We start from the raw sequence: 24,045 nt of genomic DNA on the forward strand, positions 1-24,045 counted from the left end.
TAATATAGATCACATCTCTAAACTCTAGAACCGAAATCGTAAATAATGTAATTATGACAAATACGAATAAAACTTAAGTCGTTTGAAGCGTTAGATAACAGATTTAATGTGTTCCAACTAAATAATTACAACTCCATCATTGAGGAAGATTAATTTCTTTGTTCTCCATTAAAGAAGTTTTATTTATTTTTTTTTCTAACAAGGAATTTTTTGTTGACACGACTAAGTCAATCAAAAACGAATTGTTAGGATCCTGAAACCAATTTTTTTTTTTGAGATAACGACCTTCCATATATCTCCACGGTAATATTATTCACTTTTAACCACATAACTCTGATTTTCATTTCACCGACAAGTATTGGAGATAATGTGAAATTGTGCAATTTATTGAGATGTTCTTTGGTGGGTAGACGTGGGCACACATGAGCCAAAAACACAGCAAACCACAGGCATCCCATGTTGGCTGTGTGGATGTGCTTCATCTCCATATATATACATTTCATTGTCCCATTTGAGCAATAATGTTGAAGCATGAATTTGACAACTTACGAAAAAGTAGCTCAATCTTTTGTGATGGATGGTAAGAATTAAGTTTTAAAGTTATAGTAATCTCAATTTGTGTGGTTGTGTTTCTCCAAAGGTTATATCTCGATACCCTATAAATGAACACGTGATTGTTTTATTAGGACATTGAATTTTCGGATGACTGTTGATTTTTACGTAGGTTGTGAGAGCCCTCTTACGTTAATTTGTAAGAGACGGATATGGATGGATATGTGAGCCAAGTTGTTGATGTGAGAGAAACCATGTGATTCAGTTCAATTTTTAGCTTTTAACTTTTCTATGTCGAACAATCTCCTCAGGATATAGGGGAGAATCGAAAATCAATAAAATCGTCTTGTTGGAATGTTTTGAATTTATTTACTGATGCTTCGAACAACTAAATACGGGAATCTCGTATTTAGCATATTTATTTATTTATAATTATTTATGATTATGACCATAGGGTTTAGAATAGTGCACTATATAGATTCTCTAATCCTAAAGACACCGTTCAAAATATTCTGAAAACATTCTATCTAATAATACTGTTCTCCCTTTGCTACGTGGACGTAGCTAACACACCATTAGTGAATCATGTATATCTGTGTGTTGATTATTTTTACTTTTTTTTTATTCTTTAATTATCGATTTCGTAATACGTATAAATTCACCGAAATCAAATCGATTCGTTGCCAACTTGGTTACAGGATTCGGCTACAGTTTGAGATTCATGGAAACCGACCAACGTTGATTGAGAGGGTGTGCACCGATGAAACAACTGAGCCACCCGATTACATGATTTTTATTTGATTTCCAAAATTTCATTCACTAGTACAGCTGCCACGTGTTCCCTGTGTGGTTGCTGGGTTGACTATTCACTGACTAGTCCACTTGCTAATTCATGAAGAGGCTTTTGGATTGTAGATATTATTTCACGATTTTGAATATAAATGCCTAGAATATAAATGTTTGGATTTTAAAAGTGCAAGATAATTAATGTCTGTGTTTGGACATATAGGATAATCTATATCTAGAAATTAAATGAATGTGCTTAATTTACCAATTTTGTATATAGAAATGAAAACTATTATTTAATCAAATGTAAGAGAACAAACAATGTAGTCATAATTAAATATAATTATTTAATATTTTATTATATTGATTAATTATTTAATCAACTAAAATATTTTTAAATGAATATTTTCAAATTAAACATTATTTAAATTATTTTATAAAATTAATAAAAAAAACAATGAAATAAATATAAATTAAATGAAATATTAATAATTAATAAAAAAATTATATTAAATAGTTAAGATAACATAAAATCTAAATGTATTAATTGAAATTTATTAAGTCTAAATAAATATTTATATTTAATAACTATTTAAAAATATTAATAATAATTAATTGATATTAATTTCTTAATTAATCAGGCTCCATTCATGGAATTATGTATAAAATTATGCCTAAGTCTAGAAACTGAAATAAAGATTACTTTATCCAAAAAATAACCTATTCTCATGCAATTTAATTGATAACTAATCTCATGAAATCAAATTAAGAAACAATGCATTAGGAATTGTCATTAACAATTTTTACTATTAACATAACTATAATCATGATAGATTCATAACTATTTAATGATATAGATTCAATAAAACATTCAATCTCTCAATTAAACATTCAACGTAACAATTATCAATGGCCATAAATAAGAATAAGACATGATACCATTAAAAAGTAAAGTATTCAACAAACATCCATGAAAAGAATTAAATTCAATCTAAATTCATAACAACTTCATCAATACCCTAAAATAACAAGTTTAGCTACTCATAACTTTCAAAAACATATTTTCATACATCAATTCAAGCTTAAGTTTAAGAGAGAGAGAGAGAAAAAAAGGAAACTGAGAAGAATCCTCCAAGCTTGCATTGAACGTCATCTTGGAAACTTGAACAACCTTCAAGATGTCCCTCAAATTCTCTAACTTTTAAGCATAAAATATCTTTTAGGTCTGAAACTTCATTTTTCAGCCCTCAATTCGATCAGAGTCCTCTCCCATTAGATCAAAATCCTCTTTCAACAGGTCAGAATGACGTCCAATTAAAGGATAAGAAAGTTGGAAAAGAAATCCTTGCTAAAATTAGCAGATTTTTCAAATAAAGAAAGCCAACATTGTAACGCTAGTACCATGGTCTAGAGTTGTCGTAGTGTCACGCTAAGCTACTTCTAGCGTTGCAACGCTACTTCCTGAAGTGCAGCTATTTCCTTTGAGTTTATATCACCACTTCACGTTGTAGCATTGCAACGCTCCCCTGCCATTTGGTTTCTTTAGCATTTTCCCTCTATTTTCTTCACTCCCTTTGGTCCATTACTTTATTTTGATTCCTTTAAGTCTAGTTTAATCATTTTTGGCTTATTTTGAGTATAATTCACTTCTTGACCAGAAATCTTGGAAATCACTAGCAAATACATCAAATCTGACAAAAACACATTAAAAACCATCATAGATCTATAGCGATTGTGCGGCACTTGTTCCCGCTCACGAACAAGCCAGCCAACTCGAATACAGACTGCCGACGGCACACCGAGTGCCTCTTGCAACCTCTACCCCCGTTTTAGTTAGGGAGGAAACAACGACCAGGGGGGGCCAAAGAAACATGTAGACCAATCATTTTGGGAATCGAGGCAATCCTCCAGTTTTTCATCATCAGGGTTAAAGCCAGAATAACTATCTGAACAGGCAATCGCACAACCAACCTTCTTCATCTAACACCTCACCCAATTCGTCATCGTTGGAAGCTCTGCTCAAGCAATACATAGAAAAGAACGATGCGATCATGCAATCACAAACATCTTCCATCAGGACTTTGGAGGTACAGGTCGGGTAGCTTGTGGCTAAACTTAGAAGTAGAACACCTGGGACACTGCCCAGCAACTTGGACGCACCTGGACCAAGTGGAAAGGAGTAATGTCAAGAAGTGACATTGGGCAGACAAGCCTGATCGCCTGCGGGGATGCGTTTGCGATAACATTGAAGACCCTTTTTAAACAGCATCTCTATCAACTATCTTTACTGCTTTAGTTACCGTTTTATTAGTGCTTTAGTGAAATTAGTTTATTGCTTTATTGATTTAGTTTCCTTGCCTATTCGAATTTACTTCCAATTCAGTTTCAGCATGCGTTGATCTTGATTTATTGTTGAATAATTGATTTAAGTGAACACCGCAACGTCTTATCATTATGGTTTTGGGATAACCGTTGTGATGTTGGTGATACATAGTAATGTCAGGTATGCATTGCGTCGACGGGTGTATCTTGCGTTAATGGATACACTTTGCGCCCGTCCGCCAAAGATGCATTGCATTGACGGATGTGTTGTGCTAGTATATACATTGCGCCCGTCCTCTGCAAATATGCACTATGTTGACGAATGTGTTGCGTTGGTAGAAATACCTTGCGACCATCCTCCAAAGTTGCGTTGCGTTCACGGATGTGTTGCACTAATATATACATTGCGCCCGTCCTCCAAATATTCATTGCGGTGATGGTTGTGTTGCGTTCAAAACTAAACATTGCGCCCATCCTATAAAAATAAAAAAAATGATATAATATTCGTGAAGAGGGTAATTGAACGATCATTTTAGCTCCCGAGGTGAATTATTACATAGAAGACGAAAGGACATCCTTTCCTACTATGTCTTAATGGGAGGGGCGCGACAGACTTTTTGGATTACCAAAGCCTACCAATGCACCGATTGCGTTGGGCCCATCAAGGCCCAACCTATAAATCGCCCCTCCTCAGCCCATTGGAGTTCACTTTCATTCCCTTCGTGAAAACCCTAACAAAATCTCTCTGCATACCTTAATAGCTGTCCACACTTTCTTTCGAGAAAAGAAAAATTTCCAACTTCTTTCCCTTAACCGAACTCATGGCCGGACAATCATCTCATTCCTCTTCCTAGAAATCATCCCCTTCCCATGCCCCTATCACCACGCACGAAGCGGCTTTCCTCGCCACCAATCATCGCCTCGCTGCCCAGCCAAAGCCAACCCCTAGAATCACCGAAAAACCCAGGCGAAAGCCCTCTGTAACCACTACACCATCCACCCACCGTGAGGGGCCGAGTACAGAGAGTGCCCCTGCCACCAGACTTGAGGTGGCACTCCCAATACCTTCAACCAAAAGTAAGCTGAAAAGAAAAGACGATAAGGAGGTGTTTGAAAGTATCCTGAGCCATTTGAGAAAGATGGGGGGTGACGAAGGCCGGAGTAGTAAACCAACCCCTACCGATAGAGGAGGAGTTAACTTTAGCTTCACGGAGGATGGCCCTCACCATCTCGGATCCTAAGGAGACTGTCCCAACAGACTCCAATGTGGGACTCATAAGGGCTATCTTGGAGGTTATGGAGGCGAAGAAGTGGATGGATAAGCCTGAAGAAAAGAAGCAGGAGAGAAGAGTTGAAGAGAAATGGGTAGAAGAAGACGAAGTAGCCCGACTGGAGAAAGAGAAGAAGGAAAAACGGAGAAGTGAAAGAAAGCAGCGAAGGTGAGAAGAGAAGCGCCTGAGGAAAGAGGAAGAAAGGAGAAAAAGGGCGGAAAGTATGGATGTTGACGAAGAATCAACCACTACAAGGGTGGAAGTGGGGGTGTCAGCACAATTTAAACCATCAACGCAACAACAAGTTTCATGGCCACAATCCAGACGAGTTGTGTCGGAGGCTCAACTCCAGGTTCTGACGATAAGGAAGATCCTGACATGTCCCCTTTAATGCGACGTTGCAAGGAGAATGCTCCGCAAGGGTCCACAAGAGACCCAATAATTCAGGAACGCAAAGAGAAGGAAACCAATAATTCAGGAACGCAAAGAGAAGGAAAAGGAAGAAAGAAGAGAAAATTAGAGGATAAGGATGAGAAAATGGCACGGGCGCACCAAATCATTGCATCAGCCAATTTGGCCAGAAGGCTTCATGATGAGGAGGTTCGCCGTGACAACATAAGGGTAAAAGAAGAAGAGAAAAGAAAGCTCGAGGATGAGCAATGCATTGCGCTCGCCTCTGAGAAATTTGAAAAGGAAATGAGAGAAGAAGAGGAGGCAGAGAAGAAGGCAAAGAAGGAAAAAGAGTTGTGCCACAAAGCAAACAATTAGCGCATCAGAGAGCGAGAAAGAAAAGAAGTGGAAGAATGGGAAAAGGAAAAACAAGAGCAACGCAAGGCGCAGGAACGCATCTAAAGACAAAAATCCCACCTTGCATCCGCTTAGGAAAAAGGCAAAGCAAAGGTGGAAAGTAGCGAGCTGGCCGGCGCCCAAAAACCAAGAAGGAAAATGACAATTTGTTGATGGAAATGGACTTCTTTCCTGTGCCGGCGCCACTACCAGATCTCATCATCAGCATTGTGGTAGAGCATGGGTGGGAGTCTTTCTGCCAATGCCCATCCATTGTAATTCCATCGGTAGTGAGAGCCTTCTACCATCGCCAGCTCCACGATACCGAAGATGCGGTGATCGTCGACGAGAGGCTAATGCCATTCAGCGCAGAGGACATCAACCAACTCTACTAATTGAAGAATTTCCCGGAAGCACTAGGTAACAAATTGATTGATGATCCTACCGAAGAAGATATGGAAGATGCGCTGAACATATTAACACAACCGGGCACCAAGTGGATGGTGTCCTTAATCGGCATCATAACCCTCGCCTCCAACCGTCTACTGCCTGAAGCGCGCCTTTAGGTCTAGTTGGTGAAGAGACGGCTCATCCTGACATCGCATGATAAAACCATTTCAAGGGATAGAGTCATGGCCGCATATTGCATTGCGGGCGACATTCCAATTGATGTGGGCCAGCTTCTTGCAAAGCAAATCCGAGGTTATGTTGGCCACGTGAGAGGCCAGTACTTCTTTCCATGGACAGTTTCTAGCTTATGCCTATCTGTGGGCGTGGACATTGGATAAGAATCCATGCCAGAAGTGCACGACATCATCACCATAAAAATCCTGAGAATCCTTCTCAAGGATTCCCTGCATTGCCCCGAGCCTCCACTGAAGCGATCCCTCATCGATTTGAATGCGCCGCAACCACCAAAACCCAAGAAACAACGCCACAATGAAAAAGGGAAGGAAATCATCCAAGGAAGTTCATCGCAGAAGCAAACCAATTTACCCTTGGACCTCTTACCCTTAGTCATCCGTCCACTAAGCCCAACAACGGAACCCCTTTCTCCTCTTCCCGAACAATTTACAAATCTTCTCCTTGCACCCGACTCCAACCCTACATCACCAGCAGCTTCCATCTGCTACCCATCTCCACCCCACTTTTCCTCGCAAACATCGCCGCATGTTGATGACCCACATGGTTTGGGAGCAGACACTTCCGCTCAACCCCAAACCGATGCTGGTGAGACATCGACGTTACCACCTCCCACTGCATCCCTAGCTGCTGCCCTCGAAGACATGCGGGGCTTTTTATCTCAAGAGTTATCCTTCCTCCGCCATACATTGATGGAGTTGTGAGAGAGCAACACAGAGCTGCATCAGGTGATGATCAACATTCAACACAACATTTTTACCCTTAGCCTGAATCAAAGACAGATGGCCGAACGCAACCACGAATACTTCAATTTCTTGATCGCATATTTGCATGGTCCCGTGGTGCCTCAACATCTGTAGTAACCTTTGTTCTTTCAAGAAGCATCGCAAGGAGCTCTTCTGCAACGCCCTCCTCACCAAGAGCCCCCACCACAAAGTTAAATTTAGGAGTGTACCACCTTTTCCTTCACATGAATTCTTTTTGTGGTCATTCAATTTTTTTTTTTATAGATAGCTTTACCTTGGTATTCTTCTGTACATGCTTACAATTTTGTGTTTGCGATCATTATAATTCTTTGTGTACTTAGACAATTTATATAACTGAGTGATTATTCTTTCCTCATGTGTTGGCCTTTTTATTTATATCATCCTTTGTCAATTTATTGTGGTAATTCCTTTTTTTCTTTTGCATTGTTTATTTGCGCTGCCATGACTATTATTATTTGTAACCTTAGCACAATTTCTTTATACATTGCATTTTCTGCCTAACATTTAGACAATTCATTGCAATAGCTCTACTTCACCTTCTCCATTACAACACTCTGCTCAAACCTTCTTTTCAAAATTTTGACTAAGTGTTTTATCTTTTCCATCCAAAACAACGCAATGAGAACCTTGCGACTGTCTAAATTTGGGGGTGGGGAAAGTCTGAGCAGATGCGATCAATCGGATGTGTTCATATCAGGCAACTGCGTTCATCTTCAAAAAAAAAAAAAAAAAAACCTTCGCTGTCAGCGCAAGGAAAAATCCCAACCTGATAAGAGTTAAGTTGTGAGAGGAACCTGCTCGTAGTTGGATGTTCGCATGACACATGTGGGAGCAAGCCAAAACGAAGGTAGGTTACCAGGATCGACGCAATACAAAAAATAAAATAAGAATAAAAGAGATAACTTCACTGACCAGCTAAAGTTAAAACTTGGCTAAGGATCAAGAGTTGAAGTTGAGCTTGGTACACAACCGAAGTTGGATGCTCTCATGACACCCGTGGGAGCAAGACAAAATCAAGGGTGTAACCATGATCAATGCTCTCCATAGGAAGACGCAAACCAAGCCACCACATAAAAGGCACACTTCGTTGTTTTTACAAAAATAGGAAAAACATTCTTTTGAAAACAAGAAGAAAACTTTGAGCTGAGGTTCGTCTTAGGCAAGAATAAAGTAGAGCATGCTAAAGAAAAGTTCAAAGGATAGAAGGAATCAGTAATTTTGAGAAATATGCAGAGGTGGAGCATTCAGAGTAGCCGATCGATGCAAAGTTAGGATCGGATTTGAGCTGAATTGCCTTAGTAGAGGATATGCTTGAGGACAAGCATATATCTAAATTTGGTGGTGTGATAACTTGTAGAAATACAAGTTATTTATACTATCTTATTTAGATTATGTGGCAAAAAGAAGGAAAAAGTTGCGTCGAACTTTTAGAAATTGCCTTAGAAACAAAAAAATTGTAAAGTGTCGGAAGCACACCCGTTAACCCCATTGCGATGGCAAAATAGAATGTCCAAGCCTTTGTTTTGTAGAAAATAGTTCACCGCATGTGACGATCACTCGAGGACAAAAAGAGCAACACATTCGCACTGCATGTGATGGTCAATCGAGAACAAAAAAGAGCAATGCAATTGCAGTGCATGCGACGATCGATCTGGGATGGAAAGATCAACGCATTTGCACCGCATGCAGCGATCGATCCTGGATAAAAAAATCAACGCATTTGCACCACATGTGACGATCGATCCTAGATAAAAAGATCAACACATTTGCATCGCATGCAACGATCGATCGTAGATGAAAAGAGCGATGCATTCGTAGGGATTTCTGAAATTGTACAGCTTTTCTGTTGTACGATCTGACAAATTGAATGTGGAGCAGAGCGGACGTTTCCACCAAGCCATGGCAAAAAAAATAGCTTTTCAGAGCGGGACCACTGACGAATGAGGTGCCAAGGTCTATAAATAGCTACATCAATTTCAAAGAAAGAAGGCTGGTCCGAAGAAACAACTTAGAGAAAATTCGGGAGAAAGATGAGACAAGACCGAAAGGGAAGTCTCGGGAGCAAGAAATTCATTCACATTCCCAAAGAGAAGTTCTATGTAGAGATTAGTTTTACTTGGAAAACAAGCCTGAGAAGGAAATTCTCCACCACATTCCTCCTACACTTCGACAAGCAAATCCTCTCCGATCGGGATCCGTGTCAAGACATTGACACGCTTTCCTTATTTGTTCTTACTTTCTATTCATCAACTGTGTTCATTTCTAATCTTTCATTTACCCATCTATAACACACGCTTTATCATTATTTTTTAATATCATTATCATATTCATCGTCATCTCTCTATTATTCACCATACATTCATCATCCAGTTCCTTCACCATGTGTAACTAATTCCCCAGGGTAAGAGGGAAGGATTAAGCGAGTAAGCTAATCCTTGTTGAAGAAATTAGCTGAGTTTAGCTAACGCATGTTCAACGACATCTTCACCTGTGAGAGCAGAAGTGAAGATGTTATTCCACCTCTTGAGGGAAGGTTGGAAGAATACGTTAACTAAAGTGAGAAGTATTTCCAAAGATGGAAACAACCTTGCATTCACAATGTTCATCCCTGATTCACCATAGACATATGGGAACGCGGCCGATCACTGAGAGGTGTAAACCAAGGGAAAGCGGAACCTTAGTTGCATCCTCAACAGGATTGACGAACTTGCGATGTCTTTTCCCCCAACCAATTCTCTTTCTGACACATTTTACAAGACTTGCCATCGCATTCCATCAGATACTTGCACATCTTCATAGACAGTCCTCAATTTTTTTATTTAATTATTTATTTATTTATTTGTCACTGCATTCTATTTATCATCGTATTTTAGTTTATCATCACAGTTTACTTTTTCATCACATTTTATGTTTCCAAACCAATTCAGTATTATTTTGATTACGATCGCATATATCACATTAATATCGCATTGATCATCGTAATCCCTGTGTTCGACCTCAGATCACTCTGAGAAACTTGCGTTGGAATTATACTTGGTTCCAGTGCAAGAAAACTTGTGACATGCGCGTACTACATGAACGCATATTAGCATCATCACATACATTATTTTAGAACATAGTATCACATTTATTAACGTGAAGTGCATACACATCATCCACACGTCATCATCCATACCATCACTCCACACATCACCATCCATTCTCCATTTTCTCCATCTTGTGGCGGTATTACATTGCTTTGTATTATGCATTACGTTTCGTCCGTCACAATTAAAATTCATTCAACAAGCTTTTGCACAATTAAATTTCAACTGAAAAAGCGCGCACTAAATTTAAACACGCAAGTCTAAACAATCGTTTAGACGACGACTATGCTGTGAGGCATGAATGTCCAGATGATCGAAGAACAAGCTCTGATGTAACTTTTACTACACGATCGTGTAGTCAGTGACCAAGCAATGAAGCTTGCTAAGCCACACGATCATTTAGTGTGCGCGCATTCACTTTGTTGCCGAGTATCCCATACTCAACAATTGCTTACCCATCATTTACACAATTTGACCAACGCTTGGTCTTCTTCTTCCTCAAAGTACAGTGCAACTCCTTGCCTTGAAGCTTCATCACGAGTGACTCACACTAACTCAAACACTTTGAATTTACAGACTCGATAGCAAGTTAATATGCCCAAAAACGCAGGGACCCTTACAATTAACTTTGAATGTAAAAGAACTAATAACCAGAGGAAATCATCCTAAAAAATCCATTAATCCACATCCACAAACATATTAAACAGTTAAACAGAATGCAAACATGCTTACACCGACCAAGAAAGTGAATGCTATTCTATACATCAATGGATTTGGAATATCATAACCTGGCTCTGATACCAATTGAAGTAACTCTTATCAAAGAGCACCTATGAGTGGAAGTAAGATCGTTCCAAATTCATTGTGATAGAATTACAAGCATTCAAAAATATACGAGCTAGTTATACATCTTCTAACAAATTACGACATGCTTCCATAAATAAATACAAAGGGATGAGAGACAGAATATCGCTCAGGCACACGATTGTTTAGTAAAAGATTATACGATCGTTTAGACAAATATGCATGTACACGATCATTTAGACAAACACTTAATGTTGTCTTGTAGTCTCTCGCGAGCTAAACAATTGGCAGTGTACTTCGAATGAAGCGATTCTAGCGATTCTTTCAAAATGAAAACATTTTTCATTTTATCCTTCAATTAAGAAAACTGAATATAACCTCCCACTTTCACGCACGGTTAAGGAGAAACCACCAACAATTATCTCATAATTGTTTTAATTATAAATAAATATAATAACTAACTTATCATATTATATTTATAACCTATAGTTTTAATATCACATCATATGCAACATTTAAACCATTGTCCTTTTCTCCTTTACTTGATATAAATTATATTTACATCAAATTCCTCCAATTATTGTATCCCATACATCATGTCAACCATATCATATATAATTGAACCAGTTTAATCATATCATATATAATCAAACTTCTTCTTGTCAATTTGAACACTTCAAACTGACCCAAAAACTGATTCTCAACTTGAATCCATTGAGCTACCAAAGGGACCTTATAGACCTGTAACTTGAAGTTCCAACGGTACATGAATAGCTGACTAAACTCTTTAGTCATGAGATTCACCATCCATTAACTTTCGAACACTCCACTAAAGACTGATAGCTGCACTCTTCTCACCATAGATATATTTATGTGTCCATCGGATATAACCAGTCAACAGTATGATAACCTCTCACAGATGCTTGTAAGTACAGCTGAGCCAATTTACCATTTTCCCCTGTAGTTACATCTAAATTCTTATGTACCATTGATCCCTCTAATGAACAATACATCATAGTCCTACTATGAGTAGACACCTTTCGGGCCTGAAAAGGTGTGTGGCGCCACAGTGTTCAAGTCCCTAAATCAGCCCTTAAGGGAGAAATCTATCTACTTACCCCTGGTTCGGGGAAGTTGTGAATTCCATCTTGTTTAACTGAGTTCTCAGCTCCCCAATCAGAAGAATCCCCAAAGCGGAAGGTTTAAGTCGGCAATCTGGCCACTCCCACCCATGCAAATCAAAGGACCGCCCTCAAAGGCAGGAGTTCCCATCTCACTCAGGATTAAGGTCATGTTACCTATGGTCATCCTAGTGAATTGAAGTCTCTGTCATGAATGGTATTATATAACGAGACTAAACACTTTGTGGTCTGGTCTTATACAAACTCCTTTGTATAGGAACCCCCACTCGCATGTCTCCACATGAATGATCAGGATCAGACCATCTGTAGCACGTCACAACACTTGTAACTATCTACAAAGCGGGCCGCATCTGTAGTGTCACATGGATAAAGTTTCCCTCCTATATCCATATACTATAGACCATTTTTGTGATCACTTAAGGCATGATCGACTTGTATGTCTCCACATACATGCTTAAGTTACAACGACAACCAGGGATCTTAGTTTATTGTTTTGTGGTAAAGCAATCAAAACATCTCATGTTTCATAAACAACAATGAAAAAAATATCTCATATTATTACATCACAAGCACTGGTTTAATACAGGTGTTTACAAACTACAAGATCCAACGAGAATTTAGGGCATCAACCCCAACAAAAACATATTTCTCCTAGTTAACACCTGTATGTCTGCTAAAGAAGCCTAAAATATTCTTGCTATTGCTTACAATGGAACATCCAAAGTCAAGATGTCAAGACTACAATTGTTGGCTACAAAATTTGAAACTCTAAAAATGAAAAATGATGAGACTTTTGCTGAGATCAATGTCATTGATTTCTTGATATTGAAAATGATTCTTTTTTCCCAGGAGAAAAGATCTTCGAAGAATGGCTTGTTTGAAAAATTCTTAGATCTCTACCGAAGAGATTCGACATGAAGGTCACTATCATAGAAGAAGCTCAGAATATCTCCACTATAAAATTTGATGATCTCTTTGGATTATTACTTACCTTTGAAATGTCACTTAATGACAGACATGAGAAGAGAAACAACAGAATTGCTCTACAATCTTCAATTACAAACACCCTTTTGTATCTTGAGAGGAACCTAAAGAAAATTCAGCTGATGGAACATCGTTATTATCAAAACAGTTTTCCCGTGCTATGAAAAATTTGAGAAGAAGTTTGGACTTTACTCTCGAAGAATGTCTACGAATCGTAACAATTTCGGGTCTAACTCTCAAAGATCTCAACATGCAAAAAGGGACATTGACAACTAAGGGGGAACTGATATAAATAAAGATAAGTTTTTTGGATGCATAGAATGTGACAGATTTGGCCACTATCAGTCAGATGTCTAACTTATCTGAACAAATAGAACAAGAGTTATGTGATGACCTTTTCAGTAATCTGGAAAAAAGATGTCAAAGCCTTTGTCAGTTGCATTTCATTTGAAAGCTCTAAGGACAAAAACTCATTGATGAATTTATTGCTATTAGTGGTGATGGTGGATCCTATGACTCATCAATTGCTTCTATATATCATGTTCAGTGGAAAAAATGATGTGAGGATGCTAAGGCTCTAGATGTTCAAAAGGGATAAATATAATCTCTTATTGTTGACAATACTCAACTCATGACTGTTATCTCTGATTTGAAGCGTGAACACAATAAAGTCAAAGCTGAGAAAGAATCAATATGCAAATCTATAAGGATGCTTAATTTAGGAACTGATCATCTTGAACAAATTATTTCTAAACGTAAACAATCTAGGGATTTTTGTGGTATTGAATTCTCTAGTCCCAGTTTCTCAAAAGGAAAATAGTATTTAGAGAAAGGAAAACATAAAATTGTTTTTGTTAAAGAGAAAAAGCCTTGGAAAAAATCTCAGATTGAATTTTCTATCCTTAGTCAACCTCAAAACAAAAATGATCAAAATAGATGTGATGGACGTGTCATTTCTATCGAAAAATGGGTCGTATTAGACCCTATTGCTACAAATTGCATAGGTACATATCATAAATGTACAAACCATACTAGGATCTTTAAGCATGTCTATAATAGAAGATTAGGTTTTCATACGGTTAAGCAAGTCTAGAAAGTAAAATCAAACCGAAATTGTTGTAATGTTTTTCTTAGATCTCTTTGGTCCTCAACTAAAGGTGATTGTTTTTTTATAGTGGCTGCTCCTAGCACATGATAGGTGAAAAGAGCTATATTCCTAACATTAAGGTTGTTGGATCTGGTCATGTCACATTTAGTGATGGAGCTACAGGGAAGATTATTGGCAAAGGAAAATTAAAATATCTAGGGTGTGTTCTTAATGATGTAATGTTTGTCAAAGGCTTGAAAGAAAATCTTATTAGTATAAGCCAATAGTGTGATTAGGGGCTGAATGTGAATTTTACCAAAGATCGTTGTGTTGTCACGAATAGTGCTAAAACTTTTGTCATGACTGGAAAACGTTCATCTAACAACTGCTATCTGTGGACCCCTACTGACTTAAAGCAAAGTTGTCTTGTGCTTAAGTAAGATGAATTTGTTCTATGGTATAAACGACTTGAGCATCTCAGTGTTAAAACTATACAGAAGGTTGTGATGAGAAATGTTGTGATTGGGCTTCCAAATATTGGTAGCTATAATGGAAGTACATGTGGAGAATGTCAAGCTAGGAAATAAAAGAGAGTGTATAATAAATAGGTACTCGTAACTACTACAAACTGCATTCTAGAACAAAGTCTATGCCTAGTAGCTGCTGCCGGAAGGGGAAAGAAGGCTAAGACTGAGAATTTGTTTCCATTGCAACCAGGAGGGACATTGGAAGAGAAACTGTCCCAAATACTTGGCAGAAAAGAATAAGGTCAAGCAAGGTAAATATGATTTACTTGTATTAGAGACCTGTTTAGTGGAGAATGATGATTCTGCCTGGATAATTGATTTAGGCACCACTAACCATATTTGTTCTTTATTTTACGGAATTAGTTCCTAGCGGCAACTGGAAGCTAGAGAGATGACGATGCTTGTTGGAACTGGGCACGTCGTCTCAGTTGTGGTAGTGGGAGGACTTCAGTTGACTTTGTAGAACAAATATGTTTTACTTGAAAATATATATGTTGTTCCTGGTTTGAAAAGGAACTTAATTTATGTAAAGTGATTATTATAACAAAACTATTGTATTCAATTCTATATCAATAAAGTGTTTATTTCAAAGAATGGTATTAATATTTGTTTTTTTAAAGTGGAAAACAATCTTCATGTTCTAAGACTATTTGTCACACCCAACTTCAGATTACCCTTTTAACTTGGATGGAATTGTGACTGCAGCAGTTACGAACCCTTTTGCTGGCACTTACTACCTAACAAACCTGTTAACTTTTACTCAAACCCTGAATACATATATATCATCAATATACCAACATATTAACTCGGAACTTAACACATTTACATTGCAGGGTTTCGCAGCATTGTTCATACATGAATATTACAACTTAGTGAGCCCCATCTAGAATACTAGTCACTAGACAGACACATGTGTACTAACTAATACAGGTTTTCAATTACACTTCCTTCAACTTGTTTCTTTGAGTGGCAGACCAGAAGCAGAAAAGTCTTTTGGGAACTGACCGCTACCTGAAAAGGAAAACATTTGAAAAAGTGAGCTAGAAGCCCAGTGAGTGACAATAAAAACATAAATTTCATGCTTAAACTGAAAGCTCAAAAACATAATATTCGAACTAAAATGTACCAGGAAAACGTGTACACAAAACCTTTAAAACCATCATTAAGCATCATTATTCCTTAGTTGAGAACGAGCATACATCGCTCTAGCTCCCAACGTCTGTTACCGGCCAAGAGACCCATACCTCAGCCTCCCTTTGCTGGTATATAACCTATGAGACCCATACTTCGACCTCCCTTTATCCTTAGTTGAGAGTGAACTATTCGATCTAACCCTCAACGTCAACCTTAGTCGGGGAGAACCCTTTTGCTCAATCCCTCAACATCAACCTTAGTCAGGGAGAACCCTTTTGCTCAATCTCTCAACGTCAACATTAGTCAGGGAGAACCCTTTTGCTCAATCCCTCAACGTCAACCTTAGTCGGGGAGAACCCTTTTTGCTCAATCGCTCAACGTCGTATTACCAATGTGCACGTGGTGTTTTCTATGTATTGTCAACACTTTCGGTATATTTATTCAAATACCTTTCTTACCTTCAGTATCCGGCTCACTTAAGCTATCAAGTTCTCGAAGAGCATTAAAAGAATAGTTTTCAAATATAACATAGAAAACTCTTTAGGATACTTCCTTACCTTCAGTATCCCCTTTTCATTGAGTTTAGGAATACCAACGCATGTACTTTGACAACCTTAGGTATTTAAAACATAGTACATCAAGCTTCATTCAACCTTAGCTTTAACCCTAACACATGCTTCATACTTTGTGAAATCAGTTGGCTTAAAACATACTGAACCAGCTTATAAAAACCACTAGCATGCGTTAGACATGGAAAACATACTTGGAAAACCCATACACTAGTAAACATCGTGAAAATGGAGTTACTAAGACATGCTGAAAGTATTTGGACAAGATAAAATATTTAAATCATGTCAATTCCATGGAAAACATGCTTTACTTAGCATGAGAAACAGTTTCACAAATACGTTGCTTGGCACTTCATTTAAACACTTAGCATGACAAATATCTTCAAAGAAATCATAGTTTCTAACACTTAGCATGAGAATTAATAAATCATTCGACCTCAGGCCTATGAATTTTCAAATTATTTGTTGTTCCATGTATTTCTTTATTTATAAAGGTCAATTTCATTATGGGAAAAAAAAAATTCACCGGTTGTTAACAATAGTTTCACATCTTTACTTTCCATGGAATTTTGTTTTCATATAATAAATGTATTTATTGCGGCAACGGAGATAATGTTATTCTTGTGACGACTTATACGATGTACTTGTGGTGTTTTTTTAAAAAAAGCCATTGCAAGTTTGGGAAGAGAACATTAATTTCCATTGTCATACTTGTCCCAAATTGTAAAATTATCAAACTACATAATTGTCTATGTATTGAAGTGTGAAGAAAGACCATCGTGGAGCCACGTAGCAAAGGCTTGTAACTCATGTGGGGGCTTTAAGGTGGTTGGTGGTTTGTTCCTTCTACTTCCTAGCCCATTTCAAGACAGGAGTTGGACATTGCATTCTTGTCGAAAGATTAGAGTGCATTGCCTTTAGATTGGAGGAAACTGCGTGAAGCTGGCTTTACAAAGCAATGTCACCTCCTACTCTCGTCATTGGACGGATAACGAGCAAGTTCTACTAAAGCCCAATATTGCCTTGTAGCATGTTAAACTCGAAAACCATTGTTTTCTCCTTTCTAAACAAACAAAGTTAATAAATTGTTCGACCTCACATATGAATTTTTAAATTATTTGTTGTTCCATATATTTCTTTATTTATAAAGGTCAATTTCATTATTGGTAAAAAAAAAATAAAAAATCACCTGTTGTTAACAACAGTTTCAAATCTTGACTTTTCATGGCATTTTTTTTTCATATAATAAATGTATTTATGGCGCCAAAGTAGATTCTTGTGACAACTTATGCGATATACTTGTTGTGTTTTTTGAAAAAAAGCTATTGCAAGTTTGAGAGAAGAACATTAACTTCCATTGTCATACTTGTCCCACATTTGAAAATTATCAAACTACATAATTGTTTATGTATTGAAGTCAGAAGAAACACCATCGCCGATCCATATAGCAAAGGCTTGTAACCCATGTGGGGGCTTTAAGGTGGTTGAAGGTTTGTTCGTTCCACTTGGATGGGACTTGGAAGAGTTATACTTGCTCGCCCATTGCAAGATGGGATTTGGACATTGCATTCTTGACGAAAGCCTAGAGTGCATTGCCTTTAGATCGGAGGAAACTGCGTGAGGCTGGCTTTACAGAGCACTGTCACTTCCTACTCTCGTCAGTAGAGACGGATAACAAGCAAGTTCTACTAAAGCCCAATATTCCCTTGTAGGATGTTCTAAACGCGACAACCATTTTTTTCTCCTTTCTAAACAAAATTAATAAATCATTCGACCTCAGGCATATGAATTTTCAAATTATTTGTTGTTCCATGTATTGTTGTTAACAACAGTTTCAATTCTTGACTTTTCATGGCATTTTTTTTTATATAATAAATGTATTTATGGCACCAAAGTAGAAAATTTTATTCTTGTGATGACTTATGCGATATAATTGTGGTGTATTTTTTTAAAAAAGCGATTGCAAGTTTGAGAGAAGAACATTAACATCCATTGTCACACTTGTCCCACATTGGAAAATTATCAAACTACGTAATTGTTTATGTATTGAAGTCTGAAGAAACACCATCGCTGAGCCATATAGCAAAGGCTAGTAACACATGTGGGGGCTTTAAGGTGGTTGGAGGTTTGTTCCTTCCACTTGGATGGGACTTGGAAGAGTTCTACTTGCTCGCCCATTTCAAGACGGGAGTTGGACATTGCATTCTTGACGAAAGCCTAGAGTGCATTGCCTTTAGATCGGAGGAAACTGCATGAGGCTAGCTTGAACGTGACAACCATTTTTTCCTCCTTTCCACTAAACAAATAAAATAAATAAATACCTCAGGCATATGAATTTTTTTCAAATTATTTGTTGTTCCATGTATTGATGTTAACAACAGTTTCAATTCTGGACTTTTAATGGTATTTTTTTGTTCATATAATAAATGTATTTATGGCGCCAAAGTAGAAAATTTTATTCTTGTGACGACTTATGCGATATACTTGTGGCGTTTTTTTTTAAATAAGCGATTTCAAGTTTGAGAGAAGAACATTAACTTCCATTGTCATACTTGTCCCACATTGGAAAATTATCAAACTACGTAATTGTTTATGTATTGAAGTCTGAAGAAACACCATCGCCGAGCCATGTAGCAAAGGCTTGTAACCCATGTGGGGGCTTTAAGGTGGTTAGAGGTTTGTTCCTTCCACTTGGATGGGACTTGGAAGAGTTCTACTTGCTCGCCCATTTCAAGACGAGAGTTGGGCATTGCATTCTTGACGAAAGCCTAGAGTGCATTGCATTTAGATCGAGGAACTGCGTGAGGCTGGCTATACAGAGCAACGTAACGAGCAAGTTCTAATATTCCCTTGGATGTTCTAAACGCGACAACCATTTAATGGTATTTTTTTTTCATATAATAAATGTATTTATGGCGCCAAAGTAGAAAATTTTATTCTTGTGACGACTTATGCGATATACTTGTGGTGTTTTTTTTAAAAAATGCGATTGCAAGTTTGAGAGAAGAACATTCACTTCCATTGTCATACTTGTCCCACATTGGAAAATTATCAAACTACGTAATTGTTTATGTATTGAAGTCTGAAGAAACACCATCGCCGAGCCATGTAGCAAAGGCTTGTAACCCATGTGGGGGCTTTAAGGTGGTTGGAGGTTTATCCTTCCACTTGGATGGGACTAGGAAGAGTTCTACTTGCTCGCCCATTTCAAGACGAGAGTTGGGCATTGCATTCTTGACGAAAGCCTAGAGTGCATTACCTTTAGATCGGAGGAAACTGCGTGAGGCTGGCTTTACAGAGCAACGTCACCTCCTACTCTCGTCAGTGGACGAATAACGAGCAAGTTCTACTAAAGCCCAATATTCCCTTGTAGGATGTTCTAAACGCGACAACCATTTTTTTCCTCCTTTCGACTAAACAAATAAAATAAATATATACCTCAGGCATATGAATTTTCAAATTATTTGTTGTTCCATGTATTGATGTTAACAATAGTTTCAATTCTGGACTTTTAATGGTATTTTTTTTTTCATATAATAAATGTATTTATGGCGCCAAAGTAGAAAATTTTATTCTTGTGACGACTTATGCAATATACTTGTGGTGTTTTTTTTAAAAAAAGCGATTGCAAGTTTGAGAGAAGAACATTAACTTCCATTGTCATACTTGTCCCACATTGGAAAATTATCAAACTACGTAATTGTTTATGTATTGAAGTCTGAAGAAACACCATCGCCGAGCCATGTAGCAAAGGCTTGTAACCCATGTGGGGCCTTTAAGGTGGTTGGAGGTTTATCCTTCCACTTGGATGGGACTAGGAAGAGTTCTACTTGCTCGCCCATTTCAAGACGAGAGTTGGGCATTGCATTCTTGACGAAAGCCTAGAGTGCATTGCCTTTAGATCGGAGGAAACTGCGTGAGGCTGGCTTTACAGAGCAACGTCCCTCCTACTCTCGTCAGTGGACGGATAACGAGCAAGTTCTACTAAAGCCCAATATTCCCTTGTAGGATGTTCTAAATGCGACAACCATTTTTTCCTCCTTTCGACTAAACAAATAAAATAAATAAATACCTCAGGCATATGAATTTTCAAATTATTTGTTGTTCCATGTATTGATGTTAACAATAGTTTCAATTCTGGACTTTTAATGGTATTTTTTTTTCATATAATAAATGTATTTATGGCGCCAAAGTAGAAAATTTTATTCTTGTGACGACTTATGCGATATACTTGTGGTGTTTTTTTTAAAAAATGCGATTGCAAGTTTGAGAGAAGAACATTCACTTCCATTGTCATACTTGTCCCACATTGGAAAATTATCAAACTACGTAATTGTTTATGTATTGAAGTCTGAAGAAACACCATCGCCGAGCCATGTAGCAAAGGCTTGTAACCCATGTGGGGGCTTTAAGGTGGTTGGAGGTTTATCCTTCCACTTGGATGGGACTAGGAAGAGTTCTACTTGCTCGCCCATTTCAAGACGAGAGTTGGGCATTGCATTCTTGACGAAAGCCTAGAGTGCATTACCTTTAGATCGGAGGAAACTGCGTGAGGCTGGCTTTATAGAGTACGTCACCTCCTACTCTCGTCAGTGGACGGATAACGAGCAAGTTTACTATAAAGCCCTAATATTCCCTTGTAGGATGTTCTAACACGTCATCACATTTTTTCCTCCTTTCGACTAAACAATAAAAACAAATAAATTACTCAGGGCATATGATTTTCAAATTATTTGTTGTTCACATGTATTGATGTTAACAACAGTTTCAATTCTGGACTTTTAATGGTATTTTTTTTTTCATATAATAAATGTATTTATGGCGCCAAAGTAGAAAATTTTATTCTTGTGACGACTTATGCGATATACTTGTGTTGTTTTTTTTAAAAAAAGCGATTGCAAGTTTGAGAGAAGAACATTAACTTCCATTGTCATACTTGTCCCACATTGGCAAATTATCAAACTACGTAATTGTTTATGTATTGAAGTCTGAAGAAACACCATCGCCGAGCCATGTAGCAAAGGCTTGTAACCCATGTGGGGGCTTTAAGGTGGTTGGAGGTTTATCCTTCCACTTGGATGGGACTAGGAAGAGTTCTACTTGCTCGCCCATTTCAAGACGGGAGTTGGACATTGCATTCTTGACGAAAGCCTAGAGTGCATTGCCTTTAGGTCGGAGGAAACTTCGTGAGGTTGGCTTTATAGAGCAACGTCACCTCCTACTCTCGTCAGTAGACGGATAACGAGCAAGTTCTACTAAAGCCCAATATTCCCTTGTAGGATGTTCTAAACGCGACAACCATTTTTTCCTCCTTTCGACTAAACAAATAAAACAAATAAATACCTCAGGCATATGAATTTTCAAATTATTTGTTGTTCCATGTATTGATGTTAACAACAGTTTCAATTCTGGACTTTTAATGGTATTTCTTTTTTCATATAATAAATGTATTTATGGCGCCAAAGTAGAAAATTTTATTCTTGTGAGGACTTATGCGATATACTTGTGGTGCTTTTTCAAAAAAAAGCGATTGCAAGTTTGAGAGAAGAACATTGACTTCCATTGTCATACTTGTCCCACATTTGAAAATTATCAAACTACGTAATTGTTTATGTATTGAAGTCTGAAGAAAACACCATCGCCGAGCCATGTAGCAAAGGCTTGTAACCCATGTGAGGGCTTTAAGGTGGTTGGTGGTTTGTTCCTTCTACTTGATGGGATAGGGTAAGAGCTTCTACTTGCTGCCCATTTCAAGACGGAGTTGGACATTTGCATTCTTGACGAAAGACTAGAGTGCATTGCCTTTTTAGATCGGAGAAACTGCGTGTGGCTGGCATTTACAGTGCAACGTCCCTCCTACTCTCGTCAGTGGACGGATAACGAGCAAGTTCTACTAAAGCCCAATATTCCCTTGTAGGATGTTCTAAACGCGACAACCATTTTTTCCTCCTTTCGACTAAACACATAAAACAAATAAATACCTCAGGCATATGAATTTTCAAATTATTTGTTGTTCCATGTATTGATGATGTTAACAACAGTTTCAATTCTGGACTTTTAATGGTATTTCTTTTTTCATATAATAAATGTATTTATGGCGCCAAAGTAGAAAATTTTATTCTTGTGATGACTTATGCGATATACTTGTGGTTCTTTCTTAAAAAAAAGCGATTGCAAGTTTGAGAGAAGAACATTGACTTCCATTGTCATACTTGTCCCACATTTTAAAATTATCAAACTACGTAATTGTTTATGTATTGAAGTCTGAAGAAACACCATCGCCGAGCCATGTAGCAAAGGCTTGTAACCCATGTGGGGGATTTAAGGTGGTTGGAGGTTTGTTCCTTCCACTTGGATGGGACTAGGAAGAGTTCTACTTGCTCGCCCATTTCAAGACGAGAGTTGGACATTGCATTCTTGACGAAAGCCTAGAGTGCATTGCCTTTAGATCGGAGGAAACTGCGTGAGGCTGGCTTTACAGAGCAACGTCCCTCCTACTCTTGTCAGTGGACGGATAACGAGCAAGTTCTACTAAAGCCCAATATTCCCTTGTAGGATGTTCTAAACGCGACAACCATTTTTTTCTCCTTTCGACTAAACAAATAAAATAAATAAATACCTCAGGCATATGAATTTTCAAATTATTTGTTGTTCCATGTATTGTTGTTAACAACAGTTTGAATTCTTGACTTTTCATGGCATTTTTTTTTCATAATTTTATTCTTGTGACGACTTATGCGATATACTTGTGGTGTTTTTTTAAAAAAAAAAAGCGATTGCAAGTTTGAGAGAAGAACATTGACTTCCATTGTCATACTTGTCCCACATTTGAAAATTATCAAACTTATTTTTTTTTTTTTTTTTTTTTTTTTTTTTTTTTTTTTTTTATTTTTTTTTTTTTCTTTTTTTTTTTTTTTTTTTTTTTTTTTTTTTCGTAATTTGTTTATGTATGAAGTCTGAAGAAACACCCTCGCCGAGCCTGTAGCAAAGGCTTGTATCCAATGTGGGGGCAGTAAGGTGGTTAGAGGTTTGTTCCTTCCACTTGGATAGGACTAGGAAGAGTTCTATTGCTCGCCACATTTTCAGACGGGCGTTGACATGCATTCTTGACGAAAGCCTAGAGTGCATTGCCTTTAGATCGGAGGAAACTGCGTGAGGCTGGCTTTACAGAGCAACGTCACCTCCTACTCTCGTCAGTGGACAGATAACGAGCAAGTTCTACTAAAGCCCAATATTCCCTTGTAGGATGTTCTAAACGCAACAACCATTTTTTCCTCCTTTCGACTAAACAAATAAAATAAATAAATACCTCAGGCATATGAATTTTCAAATTATTTGTTGTTCCATGTATTGATGTTAACAACAGTTTCAATTCTGGACTTTTAATGGTATTTTTTTTTTTTCATATAATAAATGTATTTATGGCGCCAAAGTAGAAAATTTTTTTATTCTTGTGACGACTTATGCGATATACTTGTGGTGTTTTTTTAAAAAAAAAAGCGATTGCAAGTTTGAGAGAAGAACATTGACTTCCATTTTCATACTCTTCCCACATTTGAAAATTATCAAACTACGTAATTGTTTAT

The 24,045-nt window shown here is 37.5% G+C and overlaps 8 non-coding genes and 1 pseudogene across 8 annotated transcripts; all 9 read left to right on the top strand.

Annotated features, from left to right (window-relative positions):
• Nucleotides 1-17,238: 17,238 nt before the first annotated feature.
• LOC150034884 (signal recognition particle RNA) lies at nucleotides 17,239-17,513 on the top strand (annotated as a pseudogene).
• A 380-nt stretch (nucleotides 17,514-17,893) lies between these two features.
• On the top strand, nucleotides 17,894-18,198 carry LOC150034885 (signal recognition particle RNA). Its single transcript, XR_016531000.1, has one exon.
• Nucleotides 18,199-19,557: 1,359 nt separating this feature from the next.
• LOC150034886 (signal recognition particle RNA) lies at nucleotides 19,558-19,859 on the top strand. Its single transcript, XR_016530991.1, has one exon.
• Nucleotides 19,860-20,193: 334 nt separating this feature from the next.
• LOC150034887 (signal recognition particle RNA) lies at nucleotides 20,194-20,494 on the top strand. The gene has a single exon (XR_016530990.1).
• Nucleotides 20,495-20,826: 332 nt separating this feature from the next.
• Nucleotides 20,827-21,127, top strand: LOC150034888 (signal recognition particle RNA). Its single transcript, XR_016530999.1, has one exon.
• Nucleotides 21,128-21,463: 336 nt separating this feature from the next.
• On the top strand, nucleotides 21,464-21,765 carry LOC150034889 (signal recognition particle RNA). The gene has a single exon (XR_016530993.1).
• A 334-nt stretch (nucleotides 21,766-22,099) lies between these two features.
• Nucleotides 22,100-22,403, top strand: LOC150034890 (signal recognition particle RNA). Its single transcript, XR_016531006.1, has one exon.
• A 336-nt stretch (nucleotides 22,404-22,739) lies between these two features.
• Nucleotides 22,740-23,041, top strand: LOC150034891 (signal recognition particle RNA). Its single transcript, XR_016530992.1, has one exon.
• Nucleotides 23,042-23,431: 390 nt separating this feature from the next.
• Nucleotides 23,432-23,731, top strand: LOC150034892 (signal recognition particle RNA). The gene has a single exon (XR_016531007.1).
• The last annotated feature ends 314 nt before the right edge of the window (nucleotides 23,732-24,045 follow it).

This window comes from Benincasa hispida, chromosome 7, assembly GCF_027475165.1.
Source record: "Benincasa hispida cultivar pf3 chromosome 7, pf3_genome.v1.1, whole genome shotgun sequence".
Lineage (NCBI taxonomy): Eukaryota > Viridiplantae > Streptophyta > Magnoliopsida > Cucurbitales > Cucurbitaceae > Benincasa > Benincasa hispida.